The sequence below is a fragment of the Stenella coeruleoalba genome (genome assembly GCF_951394435.1).
Source record: "Stenella coeruleoalba genome assembly, chromosome: 18".
Lineage (NCBI taxonomy): Eukaryota > Metazoa > Chordata > Mammalia > Artiodactyla > Delphinidae > Stenella > Stenella coeruleoalba.
Genome location: NC_137164.1, coordinates 52,977,731 through 53,002,547, shown reverse-complemented (window position 1 = coordinate 53,002,547; position 24,817 = coordinate 52,977,731). Strand labels below are relative to the sequence as shown.

General features: G+C 36.4%; 1 long non-coding RNA gene across 5 annotated transcripts in view; it reads right to left on the bottom strand.

Annotated features, from left to right (window-relative positions):
- LOC307176546 overlaps nt 1–24,817 on the bottom strand; it is a 237,741-nt gene that overhangs the window by 6,935 nt on the left and 205,989 nt on the right. For 2 of the 5 annotated variants that reach the window (XR_013824814.1, XR_013824816.1), the window contains exons 4-6: nt 19,250–19,382; nt 18,183–18,291; nt 6,079–7,475 (exon numbers count right to left, since the gene is read on the bottom strand). This is a non-coding gene — a long non-coding RNA (uncharacterized lncRNA). Of the gene's footprint in view, nt 1–6,078; nt 7,476–10,995; nt 13,022–18,182; nt 18,292–19,249; nt 19,383–24,817 lie in introns of those variants that run through there. The other 3 variants (XR_013824815.1, XR_013824817.1, XR_013824818.1) reach the window with 3 other exon arrangements.

Here is a 24,817-nt window from a genome sequence, read left to right as displayed (position 1 = left end):
CTAGTAACCAAGTGTAACAAAGTTAGCTGATTTTATTATTAACAGAAAAATAATTTTGCTGAAATGTAGTTAATGTAGAATAAAATTGTAAAGATGAGTTCTCTTAGAGGACTAAGCTTACTTTTGTCTTCTTCTTTTCCTTTCTCCTCCTTCATCATCTCCTCTCTTCAATTTCTGAGACCCTTTCCAACTCTAAAGATCTAGGAACCATCCGTGAGTTAAAAAATAGCAAACCCCATCCTTCATCCAGATTCTAGTTCACAGTCCCATTTACTCTCATTATAAACTCTTCCCCGGTTCCTGGAAACCCATGCCTCTTCTGTTCGCATCCTTTGCCCTAGCCTATGACACTTCACACCCAGCATGCTTACACCCCTTTTCCTCTACTTATCAATGTCCATCTCTTCTTCAAGAGTCTTTTTAAACATCACTTCCTTCATTAAGTGCCTCCAGATTCTCCAAAGTAATATGGTTACTTCAGGAAATAAAAAGATCTATGTCTTGATATTTAAGGTATGTAAGATGATGTTAAGGCTAGAGATGTAAGAAGGAACCATGTCAAAAACAATTTGGAGGGATAAGCCAACAAATTTGTACTTTATCATGAAAGTCATGGAGTGCGTGAAGGACTTCAAGTAAGAATATGTTATATATTCTTATTTGTATTTTAGAAAAGTTCCTGTAACTGAAAATAAAGGGTAGATTGGAAGTGAGGAAGATTGGAGCCAGGGGAAACATTTTCTCTTTCAATAATTACATATGTACACAAAATAGACTACAGGTTTTTTAATGGTAGACTGCATCTTATACATAAGTATTTTATTATCAAGTGACACTGTCCAAAATTTATACTTGGAAGGATACTAAACTTCGATGGTCTATGTAAATTTGGTGACATTTTAAAGTGGAAAAGAACCAAAATATTGTGAATTTTTCAACGATTAATTCAATACCTTTCCTTCTTACACACACACACACACACACACACACACACACACACACACACACACTGAAATTGGTAAAGGTACATTTTTGTTAATCAAACTTTAAAAGGACAAATAAATGTATTAAGTGAGTATCTAACCATAATCATAATTGTTTATGGCCTTGGAGGCAACAGGTTCTGTTATAAACTTTGAACAGAAAAATTTTGTAACATTTTTTGGTTCCAAGGTTACGGTTGGCAAGTTATTTCCCCTCAATATTCTTCATTAGTACATTTAGGTTCTCAAAGACCGTGGTCTTATTTGTTTACAAGGAACATGGCTCGATGCTTATCGCAAATAAATCTCACCTAAATTTTATAAAACAATTCATGAAAAATTCTAAGGATGAGAAAAAAATAATAAGCAAATGCCTTTTCCTAACCAAATATTAACAAAATAAAGGTCATTTAACAGGCGAAAATTCAGATTCTTTTTAACTACCAAAATTAGCATAAAGAATTCAATAAATGAGAGAAACAGTGAGTGACAAGTATTAAAAGAATAAATTGTCTTTTATCTGAAAATCAGTGGATGATTATACCACACACTTATACATGCACACATAAACCTTACATGGCTGAGTACTTTGTGTGCATATATTGGAATTATTTCATATCTAACAATTGTGGAATCTGAGACAAATATCTAAACAAAACCAATGGCAGTTTTGTATTACATTTTTCTATAAACTTGACCAAGTTTTTGTGAATTGGATGTAGTCTGATAAAATTCATTGGCAGTATCAGTACCGAATGAGATGCACTGGAGCCTAGAGAGATTAAGATCAGACCCAGCAGTTGGTGCATGTCCGCAAAAACGCCCACAAAACTAGAACAGAGAAAAAGAAAATTGGGCTTTTTTATTTTTTTGAAGTACAGTTGATTTACAATGTTGTGTTAGTTTCTGGTGTACTGCACAGTGATTCAGTTATACATATATATATTATTTTTCATACTCTTTTCCATTATAGTTTATTACAGGATATTGAATATAGTTCCTTGTGCTATACAGTAGGTCCTTGTTGTTTATCTATTTTATATATAGTAGTTTATATCTGCTAATCCCAAACTCCTAATTTATCCTTCCCCTCCTCCCTTTCCCCTTTGGTAACCATAAGCTTGTTTTCTATGTCAGTGAGTCTGTTTCTGTTTCATAAATAAGTTCATTTGTGCCATATTTTAGGTTCCACATATAAGTGGTATCATATGGTATTTGTCATTCTCTTTCTGACTTACTTCACTTAGTATCATGATCTCTAGGTCCATCCACGTTGCTGCAAATGGCATTATTTCATTCTTTTTATGGCTGAATAATATTCCATTGTATATTTGTACCGCATCTTCTTTATCCATTCATCGGTTGATGAACACTTAGGTTGCTTCCATGTCTCGGCTATTGTAAATAGTGCTGTTATGAACATTGGGAGGGTGCACGTATCTTTTCGAATTATAGATTCCTCTGGATATATGCCAAGGAGTGGGATTGCAGAATCATACGGCAACTCTATTTTTTAGTTTTTTAAGGAAACTCCATAATGTTTTTCATAGTGGCTGCACCAATTTACATTCCCAGTGTAGGCAGTCTCCCTTTTCTCCACACCCTCTCCAGCATTTATTATTTTTTTTTATTATTATTATTTTTTTGGCGGTACGCGGGCCTCTCACTGTTGTGGCCTCTCTCGTTTTGGAGCACAGACTCCAGACACGCAGGCTCAGTGGCCATGGCTCACAGGCCCAGCCGCTCTGCGGCATGTGGGATCTTCCCAGACCGGGGCATGAACCCATGTCCCCTGCATCGGCAGGCGGACTCTCAACCACTGCGCCACCAGGGAAGCCCCCAGCATTTATTATTTGTAGACTTTTTAATGATGGCCGTTCTGACCGGTGTGAGGTGGTACCTCATTGTGGTTTTGATTTGCATTTCTCTAATGATTAGTGATGTTGAGCATCTTTTCATGTGTCTGTTGGACATCTGTATGTCTTCTTTTGAGAAATGTCTATGTAGGTCTTCTGCCTCCCAAGAATTGGGCTTTTTTAATCAGGCACATTCAGGTTTAAATTCCACTTTGACCGCGTAGCAGTGGCTGACCTTGAGCAAGTGTCTCAGCCTTTTATGAATTCTGTTTTCCTATTTGTAAATGAAGATAATAATATTAACCTCAAAAACTTGCTGTAGAGATAGTATGAGGGAACATATGTATTACACCTAGTGCAGAGTCTAAAGGCAGTGTAGGTGCAGTAAAATGTAGCTGTCATGTAGTTGCAAACAGAACTGTCAAAAAGAAGAGATAAGAATGCCATTCACAGCACAAAACAGTTAAAATGTGATTATTTCCAGAGGGAAGGATATTAATGAAATAAGGAAGATTTAGAAAGATTAACTAACAAGAGTGTCCTCTGTAGGTTGAATTTTAATATGCAAAATTGATGGAAAAGGGAATTTCAGACACAGAGAACATAGGAAAAAGTGTCAGACTATTTGGATGTTTTAATATGAGTAAACGGTACTGTTTGACTGGAGTGAATTTGGGTGTAGTCATGAAGTCTTGAAAACCATGCCAGGATATAATTCAATTCTTGAAGAGCAACTGACATGTTTTGAACAAGTAAATATCATTACATAACTTTTTTCCCTTTACCAAGATTATTTCTCCCCATTTTGATTTTTAAAGCCAACGATCCTATTCAGAATACCTAACAAGTCATTTTTCTCCTCAAATATGTAAATTAAGAAAGTATATATATATATATATCAACATTTATTACAAATTCTGTAATATATTTTTAAATGTTTGGGAAAATTATTTTTATACCCTTAGCAATGCTATTTTAACCATTTTTGTCTCAAATATTCTGATAAGGAGAGCTAGCAGTCATGGATAAAACATTTCTTAGAATGCTTTATAAAGAAAAGTATTTCCTAATTTGAGGATGTGATTTTATCAGAGCCCCCTGCCCCCAAATTTGTGTGAACCCATGATGAACCATTCTTCCTCTCTCCTCCTTGGAAAGGCCTTGTAGTTTCTTTTGGAGCAGACAAAATTTCCCCGCTACTGCGTAAGAAACACTGGCTGATTCCCCCATCCAGTAAACATTCAACGGAAAGAAAACAGCTGGTGTATGAAAGAGAAGCTTACTCACACGTTTCAAGATAACTTCAGATTAGATTCATCCTTAGATTATTCCAACCCACAATGTTTCTGGCTTGAATAAAAAACATATTGAGTATTTCAGGAAGGAGGGTTTGTTTCTGAATGCCAGGCTCTGTGTTCAGCCTAGCAGAAAGGCCTCTTATCTCTTTGGGCTCCCACAGGCTTGTGGAATAAAAGTGAGTTGTGCATCGTTGGTTTGCCCTGGGCTCCAAAACCATATCCAGCTGCCTGTGTCATGCTCTTCATTCAACAGATGGAAAATATTGCCTTGCAGTTCAGTGCCAGGAAGGGAAGCTCATTGCGAGAGGTGAATCGGGGCCCACAGAGGCGTCCAGGCCTTGTGCATTCCAGTTAGGGGTTAACGGTCAAGGAAAGTCGGAGTTCACTGAGGCAAGACAGAGAGAAATGGCCAAGCTGCTTTCGTGATTGATGATCGGTGGAATGCAAAGGAAGAAGAGAGAGTAAGCACAAAAAGACGTTTTAGTGCGGAACACAAACACTGGTAATGACTGTTACGACTACCTCAGATGATGATTTATAGTGTGGTTCTGAGGCAAATCCATTCACCTTAGGTTGCTAATAATATGCAAACCACGGGAAAACGCTCAGAAATAACAGAGCTCATCACAACCACTAAAGCTCTTTTAAAATTTTGCTGCTGCTTTTAGTCTTTTATGTTCTCTCACAATATCTAAAGTCATCCATCCAGATACAGTGGCACAGCACCTGAGTGGAACTGCAGTTAATCACAATTCCCAGCATCATCGGCCTACCTCTCACTAACTTCAAAGTTTACTGGGCTTATATCTTTCTTAAGCTGCACTTTAATGGGGATGCTTTTGTATTTTCTGACTTTACTTTCCTCCCTGAGTATCGTAGGCCATACCGGCCCTCCTCAAAACGATAATGACAAGTGCAGGCCTGAAGAGACCGTTTGTTTGATATCTTACAAATCCAGGTGACGATGCTCAGTAAGCATACTCCACTCCACTGAGGAGAAAACTACAGGCTTCACACAGGGAGAGGAAACCGTAATTTACTCAGTTCATGAAGACATGTTTCTGTTCCTCAGTGGTCTTCACAGCACAACATGCAGAGACCAGTTTTAGGGCAAAGTACAGGACAGGTAGCATCAAGTCCAGGTGGCTGCCCCAAATTCCTGAGCACCCTAATAACTTCCAGTAAGACATGTATGTTTTCTTTTGCTAGAATCTCTTTATCCACATTGAATGCCTTTTGTAACGAGGTAGAAAGTAGACAAATGATAAATAGATAATAGATGATAGAATATCTTCCCCTCACAATACTGTAAGTTGCCACTCGATGTGCTTACTGTGTATCAGATACTTTACATTTATATTTACCTCTCTTGATCCCTATTTAACTCTACAAAGTAGGCTCCTTTCCTGGCTACAGGTTTTTTGATATGGAAATGAAGTCACAGTTTCAAAGTCACACAGTCACTACCTGGCAGAGCCGGGTGGACCCATTCAAGCAGAGGCCAAAAGCCCATGTTTTTTGGGGTTTTTTTCACATCTCTATTAGAGTATAATTGCTTTACAATGGTGTGTTAGCCTCTGCTCCACAACAAAGTGAATCAGCCACACATACACACACGTTCCCATCTCTTCCCCCTTGCGTCTCCCTCCCTCCCTCCCTATCCCACCCTTCCAGGCGGTCACAAAGCACCGAGCTGATCTCCCTGTGCTATGCGGCTGCTTCCCACTAGCTATCTACCTTACGTTTGGTAGTGTGTATACGTCCATGCCACTCTCTCACTTTGTCCCAGCTTACCCTTCCCCCTCCCCATATCCTCAAGTCCATTCTCTAGTAGGTCTGTGTCTTTATTCCTGTCTTACTGCTAGGTTCTTCATGACGTTTTTTTTTCTTAAATTCCATATATATGTGTTAGCATACGGTATTTGTCTTTCTCTTTCTGACTTACTTCACTCTGTATGACAGACTCTAGGTCTATCCACGTCATTACAAATAGCTCAATTTCGTTTCTTTTTATGGCTGAGTAATATTCCATTGCTCTTAACTGCTCTGCCAGGCAGCTTTCGTTGGATGAAAAGACTCAAAGAATAAATTTAAATTCAAGAACCTTACTCCCTTCTGACTTGAAGAATTTGTACTGTTGCCTCCCTGCCGTGCTCAGGAGCTCAACAGACTTACATCAAGGAGCTGTGGTACTGAGACTGAGACAGAAGAGAATGGGACCTTGAAGTTAAAGTGCTTCAGCCACGCTCTCAGGGCTTAAGTCACCCTATTCTGGGTTTACATGCCCCATGTAGTAACTACTCTCTTTAATCTTTCCCCTTTCCCCTTTCCCTTAATGGTCTTCTACTTTCTTCGTGGTTTATTTTTGCTCACTTACAATAGTCCAGCTCATCGTAGTCATTGTAAATAATTTAATCTTTAACAATAAGATATTTCAATCAAGCTCTGAAAAGTTCATGTAGACCCATAGGAGAATATTCATAGGACTGATCCAGTGTCGTAGCCAGTAATTATTTTATTTTAAATGTGAACACAATTTAAAGTGTATTCATCTAGAATTCTTTTTAAAGATCTGGATTTGTCATTGGTACACTAACCAATTAGTATATTCCACCACTGTGGGTAAAAACGTGAACTTAAGTACTGACAACTTTTTCACAACAACCACTAGTGACAAAAATCAATGAATGCTGCCAAAGTTATGGTTGCAAGGAAGAGTCTCCATTATGTTTCTTCATAATGGATGATTTTGCATCAGAACTGGCATGGATAGAAGGAAAACAGGAATTACCAACATGGAAGCAGGTCTCACAGAAACCCAAACCTGTAGAACCATAACACATGAGAAGAACAAAGTAGAGGATTAAATCAGGATTTAAGGTGTCTTCACTTCACTGAGAAGTTTTCCTGCTGCCCAAACTAGGGATTTGCTGATGTCGACTGTTCTAAAGGCAGGTTCTCTCCGCCTTGATCTTGTTTCTGCTTCTGTACCTGAATGTCTCACTACAGCTCAAGTGCAAATTCCTTTCCTTTTTCGGTATATCTATCTAACTCCAGGTTATTTTCATATTTTTAAGTAGACAATATCGTTGGCTTTATGTTATAGGTAAAAAACGTAAGTATTATAAACTCATATCTTCCTGAAATAAACTAGATCTTGCTTTTCTGACAAGCAACAGGAGAGAACTGGCTTTCTTAAATGCATTTAGGATACAATTCACCTGGAAATAGGCAACTTCAGGGCAGGTTAGCACAAAGTTTTGACCACATCTTGGCCCTTGCTTGGCGTCACTGTAATCCTTAGTTTTTCTCAACTGTTTAAAGCATGTGTTCTTTCACTGCAACCCATAAAACAGAAAAAAGAGAAAAGGTAACTACAGAGTTAGGTATTCAAACCTCAGTGAGCAATATTTCAGAATATTACATAGGAACAGCAATAATCAATATGCCTTCTTTTTGGTAGATTTTATTTTCTTGGCTTAATTTTGAAAAATAGAATTCCATGTTTGGAGAGCTGATTTACGAAGGGCAACAAATTCCAAATCTCTTTTACTCGTTCACAGGAAAATTCCTTGTTAGAAAATACTATATCGAGTCATGTGTTGGATAAAAATGATTTCCTACTTTGTCTGAGAAACATTTAACCTGAAAACCATTACTGTATTTTTATATCAGTTTTAATATTAACTTTCAAACTTAGAAAAAGTACTCCATCTGCTTAGATGTCTGGAAGCCAGAGGTGGGTGAAGCAAGAGAGAAATTCCATGGCATGAATACAGCCAAATATTCCATTTATTAACATTATTCCTTATACCTATTTTGGGCGCTGATGGCATCTAGATATCTGATATCAAACTCTATTTATAACCCCTTTAGAGAATACGATTGTTAGATTGAAATGGGACAATAATTCAGTTGGTCAAAATTTGTTACCTAGATCCTATATGTATAATACTGGATTTGATGATTTTTCCAAAGAAAAGAAATCAGGTTTTATAGTCTAATGGAGGAAAAGACTCAAGAAGCATTAAGGAAATAAACCATAATATGAACCATGGGGCATATTAGAGTTAAGCATCAATATGTAAACATCAATACGTATTATTTATAAAAAATGATCGTATGTTTTTAGGGTGGGGCTTACCATGAGCCTGAGGTTCTCTCACAAGCAATCCTTTCCTGATTTCCTCTCAAAGGGATTCACTACCCGCTCACTCAGACACACACACACACACGCACACATCTCTTTGTGCATAACTACCATTTTCCTCTCCCTGCTCACTTATGTTTTGAATTGCTTCACTTAGAAAGAGAACTTTCCCAATACACTGGATAAGTTTAAAATAGAAATCATTTGCAGGAGGAAATTAATAAATAAATTCACAGTCCTGGTAGTGGTGAAGATGAAGTTAAAAGATTTTTGGAAAAATTATTTTTCATCTTAAAGAAATGTCAGTTGATTCTTTTACAGTCTGTTATAAATTACAGCAGGACTTTTCCTACAATTTTGGTAGACTGGATGGGATCCTGAATGAGAGGAGGAAAGTGAAACTGAGCTGTAACCTGTGAGCGTATCCTTCTGTAGAATTAGGCGGATTTTCAGGAGAAAATAAGCAAAAGAACAAACCTAAATGTTTTTGTCATTGTTTGTTTTGCTCTTATAACTTCTCATACTTACACCTTTGCCCTACATAATGCTTTCTCTGTATTGTCTCTGTTATCCCCTTGGGGATACACACACACACACACACACACACACACACACACACACACACACACACACACAATATATATATGTGTACACTACATGTTTATACATATAATACATGCATATATATGTATGTATATAATTAGGCTAAAAATAAAAATCAGTTTGAAAATCTAAAAACAGATGTCACATCTATGTTTCCAGGAGGTTGTTAAATAGCAGACTGAAGCACAATGTATTATTAGCATGTGTTTTTACATTGACCATATCCCTTTACTTGCCTGCTACTAATCCTTTCCTATTTCTTTTTTTAAGACTGAAAACCCTGTGTGTGGTATTTGCATGTGTGCATAAATAGAAATCTTAAAGAAGTTTCACATTAGGATACAATGCATGAATAATTATTGAAATCATAGCTAATAACTAAAACTTAGCATCGACAATAAAGTATCCTGAGAATTAGAATTAGAACTAATTACTATCAGTTAGAAAATAATGGGAACCAAGACTATTACTTACTTTCCTCTATCTCTTGATCTAAATAAATCAATAGAGAAATAGCCTCAAAGAAAACTACATAATTAGAGGGAGATTAAAGGATAAAATTCTACACTAGCAAACCAACAGCAATACCCACTGCAGCGTTTTGATGTGATGCTAAGGGCTGAGTGGTTTGTTCAAATCCTGTATCCCTAGGTCCCCATCTTCTTTCTGCAAATCTCTTTGTCTAGAACAACATGAATAAGTTCTGGAATTGAAAGTCTGATATTGACAGTAGACTCAAAACATCTCACCTCTGCTAAAGTGAATATGAAAGATTTTGGCACTGTTTCTCTAAGACTTTTCATACTATGTGTTAAAACTAGAGTAAACTGGGATTACTGTAAATAGATATAAAATCTATGTGACAAAGGCATTGCCTTCTGGGGGAAAAAAAAGCTGACAATAGCCAATATAAAATGAAGGTATTAGAGGCAGAGGTGGCTCTTACCACTTCTGATGAAAAAGAAGTCACATGTAGAAGATCCTGGAAACAGTAATTAATCCGTAAGAGTACAAACAGACAACCATTGTTTAATTTAGAAAATGAATGACTTGAGTTTTCAGTCATAGTCTTACCAGCACAAACATAATCAGCATTACCTCGGATATCAAAGAACAGTAACAACGATCTTGATAGCAAATTTCGCAGGATTCAGGAAAATTAATAAAAATTCTTTTAAAGTACTTTTCAGATGGTCTAAGGGTCACTGTTAAAGAAAACACTGTTGTTGTAATGGCATGTTGTTTAGATCAGTGGATACTAAGTGTGATCTCTGGACCAGCAGCACCTGCATTTTGGGGGCATCTGTTAGAAATGCCAGTTCTTGGACCCCACTACTGAATAAAAAGTTCTGTGGGATCTAAAAGAAAACAAAACAAATGAACAAACAAATAGAAGCAGACTCATAGATACAGAGAACAAACAGGTGGTTGCCAGAAGGGAGGGGGATGGAGGAATGAAAAGGAGAACAAATGAAGGTAACTAAGTGAGATAATGAATACTAATTAGCTTGATTGTGGTGACCATTTCACAGTGTAAATCGATGTGAAACGGTCATGTTCTACACCTTACATATATACAGGTTTTGTCAATTATACCTTAAAGCTGAAAAAAATTTTTTTATCATTATTATTTATTTATTTATTTTTGCGGTGTTGGGTCTTCGTTTCTGTGTGAGGGCTTTCTCTAGTTGTGGCAAGTGGGGGCTACTCTTCATCGCGGTGCGCGGGCCTCTCACTATCGCGGCCTCTCTTGTTGCAGAGCACAGGCTCCGGATGCGCAGGCTCAGTAGTTGTGGCTCATGGGCCTAGTTTCTCCGCGGCATGTGGGATCCTCCCAGACCAGGGCTCGAACCCGTGTCCCCTGCATTAGCAGGCAGATTCTCAACCACTGCGCCACCAGGGAAGCCCTGACAAAATTTTTAAATTAAAAAAAAAAATTAATTCTGGGCTGGGACCCAGTAATCTGTGTTGTAACAATCCCTCCGGGTTATTCTGACTTACAGTAACTTAAACCATTGGTTTACATAAAGCCACCAAGAAAACTAAATTATTCTTTTCAAATTGTAAAAGAACACCAAAAGAGGGAGAGGCATATAACAACACAATCTAATTTTGTGAGCATACTATCACAAGAGTTCAAGTAAGAATAAAGAGATACTGTGTTAAATCATAATACTGCCTTAATTTCAGAGCATTTTACAAAATGTATAAAGCACTTCTCCACACAATACCATACATTATTGTCCTTATAACACCCATGGATTATTTGTCAAACATATCCTTGTATCAGGTCAACTTTCTAGAGATAGTGAACTATAAAAAAGTGCTGAATATCAGCAAAATAATTTACGCAGATTAGTGATAATATGACACTCTATCCAAGAAAAAAAATACTTGGCAAAATATGAAAGAATCCTAAAAAGGTAATGCTGCATTTCAGAGAAGGACATGTCTGGGTATAACTGCTGCTTTTTTTTACTCTTTTCTTTTTTGTTTTTCTAGTCTTCATATTGGGTGACCTGCAATTACACTCAGGGGTATTGTCCAGAGTACAGTTTTTCAACAACGGGAAAAAATTTTTGTAACCATATTACTAATCCTTGTGACCTGCATCCTTCATAAGGAGAATTCTGAATGAAGCTTTAATGCTTATGAATAGTTTTAGCTCCATGGCCTATTTGTTATCCCTAGGAGGTGGGTATTTAATCTGTCAAACATTTGTAAAACACCAAAAGCTGTATGGCCTTTGACCTGGGTCACTAAAATCATACCCCATTCTAGTGACTTTCTGATTTCACCCAGCAGGTCCCATACATTTGTACCGTGCCTTATGAAGCGTTCAGGCAGAGTATGATCTTTGACTTCTGGCCACCTGTGTCCCATACATTTTGTGTGAAAGAAATAAATGACAGGCTTGGAGATTAAGTCTAGCTCTCCCTTTTTATTCAGGTGTATTGCCAGCTGAGTTGAATGACCCATGGGTACTTTAATTTATAATGTTTTTTCTTACTGTTATAACTTGTAGCAATGCATGTGTTACCAACAAATTATCTTAACATTCTGTGTCACAAATACGTTCTATTCTTTGGTAAGTAGGTATGTCAATCCAGTAAAAAAAAAACTAACACAGTGCATGCACACATACATATAGATCCTTAATTACCGCATGTGTTTTCCATATTAATGTCATTATCATTGTTTTTAAACCAAGGAGCTTTGACATTTTGGAATGCTTTTCATGGGTTTACAAGAAGGTTTTCTATATTACTATTCCAGAACCTATCCTGGGGATAACATTTGGAGATTCTATCAATCATGAGCAAGTTTCATTTTATCAGTTTTGAAAAGTTCTATGAAAATCTACAACAAAAGGACCTCACTTTTTAATAAAGCATAAAATCTAACTCTTCAGTTGCCTGTCACTTTAATTCACTCATTCTAGGGATGTTTATTGATCTCTAGAATGTACCAAGAACTATTCCAGGCACTGTGGAAAATATGTAGAAGGGTTTCTTCCCTTTAAGAGTCTGATAAAGGAGCTAAGACAGATGCACAAATAACTATAGCATAGGGTCAGATTGCCCGCGTTCCAAACCAGAGGTGTAAGTGATGGTTTATGAGGACTTGGCTAAGAAAGATGGAAAGAGGCTTCATGGAAGAGGTGATATTTATCCTAAGATTTGGATGATATATAGGACTTCAACAAATATAAAAGTAGAGAAAAGTAAGAATGAATAGCATGACATTAAACAAGAGAAAGAAAACAACTGGGCCTTTTAAGCAAATGTCAAGTGATCCATGCTGAATTGATAATAAAACAAATGAAGAAAAGTTGGGAGACTTAAGTAGAAAAACATGGAGCAAACTGGATTAAGGAGAATATTGAATGCCATGCTAAGGAATTGCAACTTTCTAGGAATGTGGAATTGAGAGTCATCAGATTTTTTTAGATCAAGGGAATAAATTTTGACTGGAGGTTTTCAAAATTAATTTGTACCAATAGAAAAACAATCACTATTGGGAATTCCCTGGTGGTCCACTAGTTAGGACTTGGTGCTTTCACTGCCGTGGGCCCAAGAGTTCAATCCCTTGGTCTGGGAACTATGATTCCACAAGCCAAGTGTGGCAAGTCTAAAAAAAACAAAAAAAAAACAAAAAAATAATCACCATTGTCAGAGTCATGACGAGCTGCTTTCTACTTCCAAATCTTAAACTTGTTAGTAATATGAATAAGTCTGTTTCTTCTTCTTCTTGTGCCTCAGTTTTCTCACATGGAAAAATGAGGGATAATTACTTTTCTATCAGGGTCCCTGTGAGAATTTATTCAGGTAATACATGCAATGCATCCGAACAAATACATTCTTTCTTTATTTTTCTCCAAAATTTTAATGAATGGGGAATTGAAGACTGTTAGTAGAAGGATAAAATATAAACGTGAAATTAGGTAGTAACAGAATATTAAGATTTTATTTTAACATAATTTTGTATAAAATATAATGTCTTCAATATAGACTACATGTTTCTAACCTTTAGATGCAGTAGAATATTTAGCTCGTCTAATTTACCCTACCTCATTTCAAAATCATGGATGAAAATTGAAAATTATACTTTAGTAGTGTGATGAACTGGGCAATTGGGATTGACATGTATACACTGATGTGTATCAAATTGACTAATAAGGACCTGCTGTATAAAAAAATAAAATTAAATTTAAAAAGAAGAAAATTATACTTTAGTTTCAAGTCATAAACCTTAACCACATATATAATATGCTCCAATATTTGTTTACACAAGTTGAGTCTATTAAGTATTGATACTTAGTGTTGTCTCAACTTAGACAACAGCTTATTCTACTTTGGCAGATTTCAGAACAGCTTTAACTCTTTAAAAATATATATATTTCCCCCTCAGACACATACATATATCTAAGATTTTTTTTTTTCTTTTTTTTTTTGCGGTACGCGGGCCTCTCACTGTTGTGGCCTCTCCCATTGCAGAGCACAGGCTCTGGACACGCAGGCTCAGCGGCCATGGCTCACAGGCCCAGCCACTCCGCGGCACGTGGGATCCTCCCGGACCGGGGCACGAACCTGTGTCCCCTGCATCAGCAGGCGGACCCCCAACCACTGCACCACCAGGGAAGCCCCTAAGATTGTATTTTATATGATCTTTACATACGCTGCATATGAAATAGCATAAGTAGGTCAATCAATTTGTGAACTTGTTGTTAAATGTTAACACAGTTCCCAACTCTGATATGAGCAGTTTGAAGCATGTATTACATTAAGTTCATTTTTTTCTACTTTTCAATTCAAGGAGTGCATTAAAAAAATCAAAATGGTCACTGTGAATGATTAAATGTCTCCTGTCACAGTATCTGATTTAGCATCCCATTTATAGCAACCCCCACCAAAAATCCTCTTTAGTGAATTGCACTGCCTTGTTGAAGATTAGGCCATTAATAAATAATGTGACTTCAGATTTTACCGATTTGGCTGTGTTTGCAGAGGCCACCAACTCTGTCAGAGGATGTCATCTGGAGATTGTTATAGGAAGGACGAGTGGTGTTGAGATAAAAACATGTAAATAAATAAATTAATGAAATCTAAAACAATTATGTCCTGAACATTGCCAAATCTGATTCTCAAATTTTGTCTTCTCAAACCTCTCCCCTACCCATAACCCTCTCCACCACGCCCAGATCTTCTCTTGGGAATGTCCAAGATTGTGAACTGAAGCTGTTGAGGGTCTGAGACCAGAAGCCTGAGCAACAATGGATAATGGAGCAGGGAGTGGCAAGGGCATGGGACACGGTTGAGGGACTGCAGGGCTGCAGAGAACATCTACACATAGGGGACGCCTTTCCTATCTGGAGAAGCATGACCTCACCTGTGTCCTCAAAGTAATGGCTCTCACATGTGAGTTCTGTGTACACATTCCTGCATCCTGCAGAGTCTCAGGAATACCTGGTGGGTCTCTGCTTGTCCTGAACAAGACTTATTTCCAAACTTAGAGATTTGAGTTTGGAATCATTCCTGTATTTTTAAACCATTTACTCACTTTATGGCAGTGTAACTGACATACAAAAAGTCGTACATATTTAATGTATACAGTTTGATTGGTTTGGAGATTAACATACGCCTGTGAAACCATCACCACAGTCTATGTCATAAACATATCCATTACCTCCAAAAATTTCCTCCTGCCGTCTTTATTTATTATTATTACTTTGGGGGGTGATAGAACACGTAATGTAAGATTTAGCCTCTTAGCAAATTTTCAAGTATACAGTGTTGTTCACTATAGTCACCATGCTGTACAGTAGACCTCATCTTGTATAACTGAAACTTTGTACCCTTTGACTGCTCCCTCCCCTTACCCCTCCCCCAAGCCCCTGGCAACCGCCATTCCAATCTGTACCTCCTCCATCACGTTCACTAAACCACGGATATTTCTATAAATGTGGTGGGGTTTGTACTCACATATGCTGAAGGCTGGGATGGATTTTTGCCTAAGAAAGTAAGACGTTTCATTCATTTCTGAGTGGCCAAGCTGCCCCTGGAAATCTGCAATAGTTCTTTTGCTCCAAGAAAATAGGCCATGCATCAACTTTCACCAGGGAAAGTTTATACAATATAAATTCTGCATCTATGCTAGAAATACACAATCCAAATAATTATGTAAATACATTGTGATATTGTACTGAAAATAGATGGACAGAGGAAGACAATGAGGAAGGGGATATATCCAGTCTTGGATTTCTTTCTTTTTATTTCATAATCTTCCCTCCCCACACTTCACACCTCTTCTTTCTTTGTTCTCCTTTTCTAATAATTCCAGGATGGAAACTGCTACAGGTGCAAGATATTTAAAGTGTACAATATAATGATCTGATATACATACATATACATTGTGAAAGAATCCCCACAATGAAGTTAATTAACATTTTCATCACCTCATATATTTATCTTTGGGGTTCAAGTTCTATGTCTTAGCAAATTTCAGTTATGCAATACAGTGTTATCAACTATAGTCACCATGTTATACATTGGATCCCCAGAATTTATTCATCTTATAACTGAAAGTTTATATCATTTTACCCATCACTCCCTATTTCCCCCACCCCCCGGCAACCGTTTCTCTACTGTCTGTTTCTATGAGTTTGACTTTTCCTACACTCTGTTTATCTCAAAATCTTCATTGTTATGGAAGATTTTATGAGAAGCCAATAAATCTCAGGTAATAGGAAGGCAGGATGACCACTCATGGGCATATGCTGTGACTTTGTGCATTTAATGTTAGCCAATGGAATATTGGGATTCTAAAAAGATAACAAACATGTTTTCTATTAAAGGGACAGTCAGAGAAATTGAGATTGGGAAGGCCCATCCAAGCAAGTTGGCATGGCTGCAACTTATTACTGAAAATTAATTTATTAGAATTCTATATTATACATCACTCTTGAGTCCTTAGTTCATGGTATAGTATGGTAAAAAAATGTGTCTTTCACCTGTGTCGGAGCCTTCAGAGCTGACAGCCATACCCTGGACCTTTATAACTTCATTAAGCTGACAAATGTCACCTAATGAGACCTCCTTGTCCACAAGGTATATCTAGACATCAATAATAAGTGTGTTTTGTTTTTATAATTTTATCCAGGCATATTTTGACTTATATTTATCAGTGGTCAGTGTATGAAAGTATTTTATATTGATACCATTCATTATGTATTTGGCTAAAATATTAAGGCCATAATGATAAAGTAGAATTTATTGATGAAACATTTTATTGCTCACTATAAAAAAAAAGAACCTGAAAAAAATCTTTGCAAAATACCTTTAAAGTTTGTGCTTCTAAATGAAAAGGAACATTCTAGCAAGAATTTTTACCATCTAATTTATAGTAAGAGTACGTACCAAATAAGTTTCAGTGTATTTTTTTTTTTCAATTCTATAAGTACTTAGATGCTTCCAGGATAAGAGGCACAGTGCTGGGTGCTGTGGAGAGTACTTAAAAATATGAGACAGTCCAGTGTAGGAGGTGGGCCGTGATAAAAAGTAGTAATTGTCATATCAAAGTTAGGATAAACCACTAGGAAGAAAAAGATTAAATCCACATGAGCTCAGGAGAGGCTTCTGGATGGAGATGGTGTTTAGACCAACCTTTGAAGGATGGCAGTTCTGTTTTGAGTCACATTTTTAGATAATCTATATCATACATCTGATAGACATTTTTCTACTTTGTATTAGTTAATATATCTGAACTGTGCTTTCAGCATTCCTAGCTCTACTTAGTTTAGTCAGCCCTGCACAGGTTTGTTTTATGAGCTAAGTGTTTTTAGTTTTACATAGCATACTGTACTATTTTTCTTTCCTAATTTAAAAATTTTATTTTCTGATTCTGTACGTGCCCTTGTTCTTAACCTGAAAATTCTTCTTAAACTTTCACAGTTTTTCTCCTTTCGAAACAGATTATGTTTTCATTCCTTACACATAGGCCTGTTTAAGGAGTTCTTCTGTAACCTCTGTTATATCCTCACTCCCAACATTGTTTTGATTGGAGATCAAAGAAGCAGCAAAGCCAACTTTTCTAAACTCTGATTTCCATCCATCTGGGCATTTTAAATTGGCATATTAACTCATCCTAGTAACTATTAACACTCGAATATTTTATAACTATTGTAACAATTCTGGCAAAGTAAAAACATTTTAAGTCCAACAGATAAAGTGAAAACTCTTCCAAGATATAGAAATAATTTTCTTCTGTCTGTAAGTTTTTCAATGGTATAAATGTTATCTTAACTTGAAAATATACTAACTTAAAATATATCACAGGGGCTTCCCTGGTGGCACAGTGGTTGACAGTCCGCCTGCCGATGCAGGGGACACGGGGTCATGCCCCGGTCCGGGAAGATCCCACATGCCTCAGAGCGGCTGGGCCCATGAGCCATGGCCACTGGGCCTGCGTGTCCGGAGCCTGTGCGCCACAACAGGAGAGGCCGCAGCAGTGAGAGCCCTGCGTACAGCAAAAAAAAAAAAAAAAAAAAATATATATATATATATATATATATATATATATATATATATATATATCACAGAAAAAGTTATAATAATATTATAGAGGATAGATATTTTGAGTTGACTGACAGACTCACTGGAATGTTTTCAATATTACTGCAATGGAAATTTTACTTCGTATAGTTATGAAGGTACTACCACAAAATGAATAAATAAATACCAAATTCTCTCTGTGCTCCATAAGGATATTATGATAAAATAATTACTTTGCTTACTTTCATAGTTGGTAAAAATCTTGTTCAATGCAAGTTTTCTAGACAATTCTTCCACTGTATTATTAATAGTAATAGTTCCTGGTTTTCTTTCTTTGATTCACATGAAGCACTAAAAGAAAGGCCACAAACTCAGAAATCACCCTATAACAGGCAGCATGACTTGGGTTCTACAGCTTTTTCCGTGAGACAGGAAGCAATTGAATGTCTCCATGGCTTTATTGAAAGTTTTTATAAGTCTAGACAAAAACTTACACAGAAACTGTTTGCAACCCTGTAACTACAGGATAAATGTGTGCAGAATGACTCTCCATGGAGAGTCAGTAATTCCAATTAGACTCCTGATCTCTGGGAGTAGACCATTTATTTGTTTGTAACTTAGTTACAATTCCAAATATTTTTAGGTCTTGATTTAAGCTTCACTAAACTGAAGATTTCATAAACTAGTAAAAAAGCCTTGGTGTATTATGACTCCATTTTATACTTTAATCCACTTGTAACACTGTATTATAAATTGACATTTTGATATTTTCATGTTTTGATTTTTTTTAATCTACATGCAAACAGATTTTATTAACATTTAAATAAGATGACTATTACATAGAAATGCATGGTATCTGAAATACTTTTCATAAGATCAGATTATTTATTTTAAAAAAAACCAATCTCTATAAAGATAAGGACAAAGTATTGGGCAATAACCAAGATGGCTTTGTAAATCATCAGCAGTGTTTTGTAATTAATCGCCCATTCATACATTTGAAATTGCCTCTTAAATAAAAGGAGTAACAAATCAAACCTGTTTGACTTTTGGTAAAGTTTGGTTTAATCCTGTGTGCTGTATCTGTCATTAAATCAGATTTTAGACCTAATAACGTTGAAATGGGTTATCAGAAGAATAGAAAGTTGTCTTAACTAGGATAAGTGACAGAAAACAATCATGGCTGTTTTAGGTAGAAAGTGATAATTCAATATAAGGACACGAAAATTCTCTTGGAATAAGTCAATGCCTCCAAAGTTTCTAGAAACAGAAAATGATAGTTTTCAAACTCTTCATTACCCCTGCATACCTGTTATTATGACATCTGCTTAACTATTTTCACCCCAAGCAAATTAACTTCCTTTGCTTCTGTCATCTGGAGGGTTAGTGGATCATAATCTTCCATGTTATAGGTCCAGACTTGGTGCATACAAAGAGCTTTTCTGTCGATAGAGAAACATAAAGATTAGGTAGATATGATTGTTACTCTCAAAGTGCTTATAATTGGATGTTTGCAGTACTTGATAATTTCTCTAATTACCTCACTGTCTACTATGAGATCATCATATATTCATGGTACAAAATGAATATTTACTAACTTAAAAAGTAATGTATATTTACTTTCAAGTGTACACCCATAGTTATATGTATATATTACTAATAATGATTTCAGTAGACCAAGCAAACAGCAATAAGGGGTAAAATATTTAAGATGTCAGGGAATCATTAACTTAGTAAGTAGTGTGATTGCTGTTTTACAGATCCAGGATGTCTGTAAGATACACAAGAGTTGATTCCATAACTATTCTAAAAGGTCAAGAAAGCCAGCTTTTGGTAGTCCATCAACAACTTTGTTCTAATTGTTTTTTTAAATTGGTAGGAAATAAGATCTATACAAAAGTGTGAAGGTGTAGAGAAAGTCACCTCTGGCGAGGCAGTAGCTCCCTTTCGGTCCCTTACTCTCACCTTGTAAAGCTGACACGATCATACCACACCTCAGCCCCAAATCGTCCACGTCTTCACATCTCAGAGTGAAAGACAAAATCCACCCAATGGTCCCAAGACCCCACAAAATCTGCTCCTTCCTCTTGGCTCTCTGAACTGATCTAGAACTTTCTCCTGCCCATACTGCTCCTGACACACTGCTTTTCTCGCTGTCCTTCATTCTTGGAGCTTTTGCATTTGCTGTTCCATCTACCAGAAGTGCTCTTTTCTCAGATTTCTGCATGGCCCTTGCCCTCATTTTCTTCAGGTCTAAAATAACAACACTCTTTCCACAGCCCAGACTTTTCTATCCTACCTGCTTTATTTGTCTCTGTATCTGGCATGCAACGTATTCACTCAAACTAAAGCATGAGGGACTTAGTTTAATCTAATTATATTTTTTTTGTCATAAAGGTAATTTTAGGTCATTTTATAAAAACACAGAACTTAGGGAAGTTGTGAAATCATGTTGTGAGATCTTTTAAAAGTGTTAGGTTCTTACCAGTTTGGGAGAGTTTATGAGCGATCTACCCTAAAGTTAGTAAATGAGTTGCGATTACTTCACATGGTCATGATACAGATGGTTGGCAAGTTTTGGGATGGCCAAGTGTCATTCAACAGGCAACGGAGTGTATGAGATTTGGAATCAGAAGAATAGTGTTCAGATATGAGTGTTGCCACTTCGTTGCTTGTAATGTTGGGCAAGGTCATAAAATAGTACAGAAGATATTAGTAATGGAAGCTTAAAATATATGAATAAATAAGTGAAGGGACTTTTGTAAACCACTTAAACTTATTAAAGGGATGTAGAACTTATAGTATCTGGCTCACTTTGTTGTAGTGAGGATGAGATAAAATATAAAAATGCTCTATAAAGTGAAAAACAATATATATTATTATTATTACTCTTGGTAATCAGGAAAGTAATAAGGTAAACACATAACTGAAAAAAGTTTATACAACCTTGTGTGGGTAGAGATGCTGGTCAACACACTGACATGCACAGGTCTAATAACAATATAATTATGAAACTATAATAATGAAAAACTAATAATAGTAATATTTATCTCAGATGACTATGTGCCAGCCACTGAACTAAGAATTTTACAGCCTTATCTCTTTTGAGTAATTACTGCAATCCTATGAGGCAAGTGACTATTATCATTCCAACTTTACAAATGAAGAAAATGAAAGAATAAGCAGCCAGTTCACATAGCTAGTGAATGCTTCAACAGTGGCTGGAGTTGGTAAGTTTATTAATCATTTGGTATTGTACACACTCATATTGGTATTGTTAATCTAAACCCATAACAATACCCTTCATAAAGCCAATTTCCATTTCATTTTTGAAAGTGGAAATATAAAAGGTAAACAAATTAATTAACGTTTGTTAGGATTTAAAAACAAATATACAAATTCCTACACACATGGGGAAAAAAAGCTATTGCAATGAGTCAGAAAAGCATGAGGTCAGAAGTGTTTATATAAATGTTTTTTTATTTTTTTTTTTATTTTCTAACATCTTTATTGGAGTATAATTGCTTTACAATGGTGTGTTAGTTCCTGCTTTATAACAAAGTGAATCAGCTATACATATACATATATCCCCATATCTCCTCCCTCTTGCATCTCCCTCCCACCCTCCCTATCTCACCCCTCTAGGTGGTCACAAAGCACCAAGCTGATCTCCCTGTGATCAATTTGAAATAAATATACAATAGGTTACATCCTCAGTGGCACTGGTAAATTTTATTGCAGGATGTGCTTCTTAAGGAATTTGCAAATAAAAGTCCTCAAGAGTTCCGGCCCAGCTGTCCCTTGCAGACCATAATGGCTCTTTGGCCCTCTGTTCCACCAGAGGTCACTGCACCACCTGCCAGGCAAGGCCCCCAGGTGCTGAGGGCAGATCCTCCCTCCCCCGTGGTGACCTCTGTACACACAGTGCCTTCCTGGGTCTTAAGAGAGGATGATCCATCGATATAAGTGAGCTTTCTGCTCCCACAGAATTCATAGAACACACAAGCAGGTGATTATAATTATCCAGGCCCTAGAAATTCCAATACATCTCTTCTCATGCTTGATTATATGAAAACGAGTAATACAAATTGCTGAAAAACTGCTCTGAATGAGGTTGAAACCCAAGGTCTAGAATGTAACAGAATTGCCACTATCTTTGATTTTTTTTTATCATCTGAAAGATCAGCTCCACCGTGAATAACTTTGAGGGGTTGCCTACATAAGTGGGGTTTTTTCCCAGTATGATTTTTAACTTCAGCGCTGATGGCAAGAAAGAATTAAATGATTTAAGGGGGTGAAAAAAAGTATTTACAGGGGAAATAGCCATGTGATTGTCAAGGAGCTCTTACATATTAAACGGGACAGTTTCGTCTCTCGTCTCATAGCTACAGAAAAACAGGAAGTATTGGGAAGGGAAAAATGAGGGTTGGGAAGAGGTGAAGGTGGGACGTCTGGTTTGTCTGTGTGAGATCTCTTGCTGGCACTATGCCCAGAAATTTTTTCTTACCCCTTTGAAAGACAGAGGCTGTATAAAGAGCTCTAAAGAGATTGATTTTCCTGGGAAAAGATTTGAGACAGGACAGTCAGGGCAAGCCAGGCTGGTACTGGCCGTGAGACCAGACCAGAACGGATGCGGGATCCTGGTCAGTGCTGTGAAAAAGGCCAGGAAGAACAGCGAGGTGAGATGCCCAGAGAAGGCACTGACTCTGAGGTTCTTGGAGGACATGGCGGTGGGGGAAAGATAGAAAAGGCAGCTTTGGGAAGTGGGAGCAGGGGAAATAGTAGAAAGGGAAAACACCTGTTATTTTAAGCCAGTGATTAATGATCACAAGGAATTGGAGACTTGGAGATGAAAAATAAATGTGAGGATTTACCTAAAGGAAACAATGAAATATACATGGATATTTATATACAGGGGAATTTACTGCAGTGTTATTTATAATATTGAAAATTTTAAAGTAATCTGTATGTCTATATACATATATATGATATAGAGGATATATATTGTAAACATATATATGATGTATATGTGAGTATGTAAATACCATAGAATACGTAGCCATTAAAATATATTTTCTAATAATATTTTAATTCTAAATAGGTATTTTAAGTTTAAAAATCCATAAAGCAGCATTTACCCTTATATATATATATATATATATGGTATATAAATATACATATACATGCATGTATACACATAAGTGAAGAGAGAAGTGAGAGATAATGAAAGAATACATCAAAATGTCAGCAATGATTTTCTTTAGATAATGGAATTGCATGATTTTAATTTACCTTCTCTATGCTTTTTGGTGTTTTTCAGATTTTTTTACAGTACTGGAGTCTGCCTTTATATTTTGTATTTTCTTAATTTGTGTCACTTATGAACATTTTCTAAAGTTTTCAATAAATACTGGATATTGTTTTTTAATTAATTTTTATTAATTTTAATTCAGATTCATTTTTTATTAAATTAAAATAAAAATGCATATCAACTTCAAGTAGCACACTTAGAATAACCCCATTTTTCTTTTTTTTTTTTAATTGGAATATAGTTGCTTTACAATGTTGTGTTAGTTCCTGCTGTACAGCAAAGTGAATCAGTTATACATAGACATATATCCACTCTTTTTTAGATTCTATTCCCATATAGGTCATTACAGAGTAATGAGTAGAGTTCCCTGTGCTATTCAGCAGGTTCTTAGTAGTTAAATAAAGCATGAAGTTCCCCTGTTCCAGTTCCTCTCAAGCCCCTGTAATATTTTGTGTCACATCTCTTGGTGGCCCCATATTTATCCATGTTTGTTTTCAATTCTTGTATTAATTATTATCAGGATTCTAAATAATATGTTTATATTTTATACTAGTTATTCTACATATGCCTCTGATTCTTTCTCTACTCTTTATTGAGCAGTCCCACTCCTGGATATGAATCCGGAAAAAACTGAAAACACTATTTCGAAAAGATACATGCACCCCAGTGTTCGTAGCAGCACTACTTAACGTTAGCCAAGATATGGAAGGAACCCAAATGATCATGCATATATGCATGTATATATACAATGGAATATTACTCAACCATTAAAAAAAGAATGAAATTCTGCCATTTGTAGCAAGATGGGTGGACCTAGAGAATATTATGCTCAGTGAAATAAGTCAGACAGAAAAAGACAAACACTGTATGATATCACTTGATGTGGAATCTAAAAAATAAAGCAAAGGAATATATAGAGCAAGACAGAAACAGACTGTGGTTACCAGTGGGGGAGGGAAGGGGGAGGGGCAAGATAGGGGTATGGGATTAAGAGATACAAACTACTATATGTAAAATAGAAGAGCAACAAAGTTATATTTTACAGCAAAGGGAATTATAGCCATTATTTTGTAAAAACTTCTTTTAATAGTCTATAAAACTTTTTATAATCTATAAAAATACTGAATCACTATGCTATACACCTGAAACTAAAATAATGTCATATATCAACTGTACTTCAATTTAAAAAAAGTCAATTTGTGTCATCAGGGTTGTGTTCTTTCTGGAAACTCTAGGGAAAATACATTTCCTTGCCTTTCTAGCTTCTAGAGACCACTTATATTTCTGGTACATGGCCACATTCTTCTTGATAACCAGCCAGAAGCATCTCAGATCTCTCTTTCTGACTCTGACCTTGACTTTCATGCTTCCCTCTTTCACTTATAAGACTCTTGTGATTACAGTGGGTCTATCTGAATAATCCTGAATAATCTCTACATCTCAAGATTATTAACTTAGTCACATCTCTAAAGTCCATTTGGCATGTAAGGTAACAAATTCACAAGTTCTGACCATGAGGTCATGAACATCTCGGGGGTCACTGTTCTGCCTGCCACCATGGCTAAG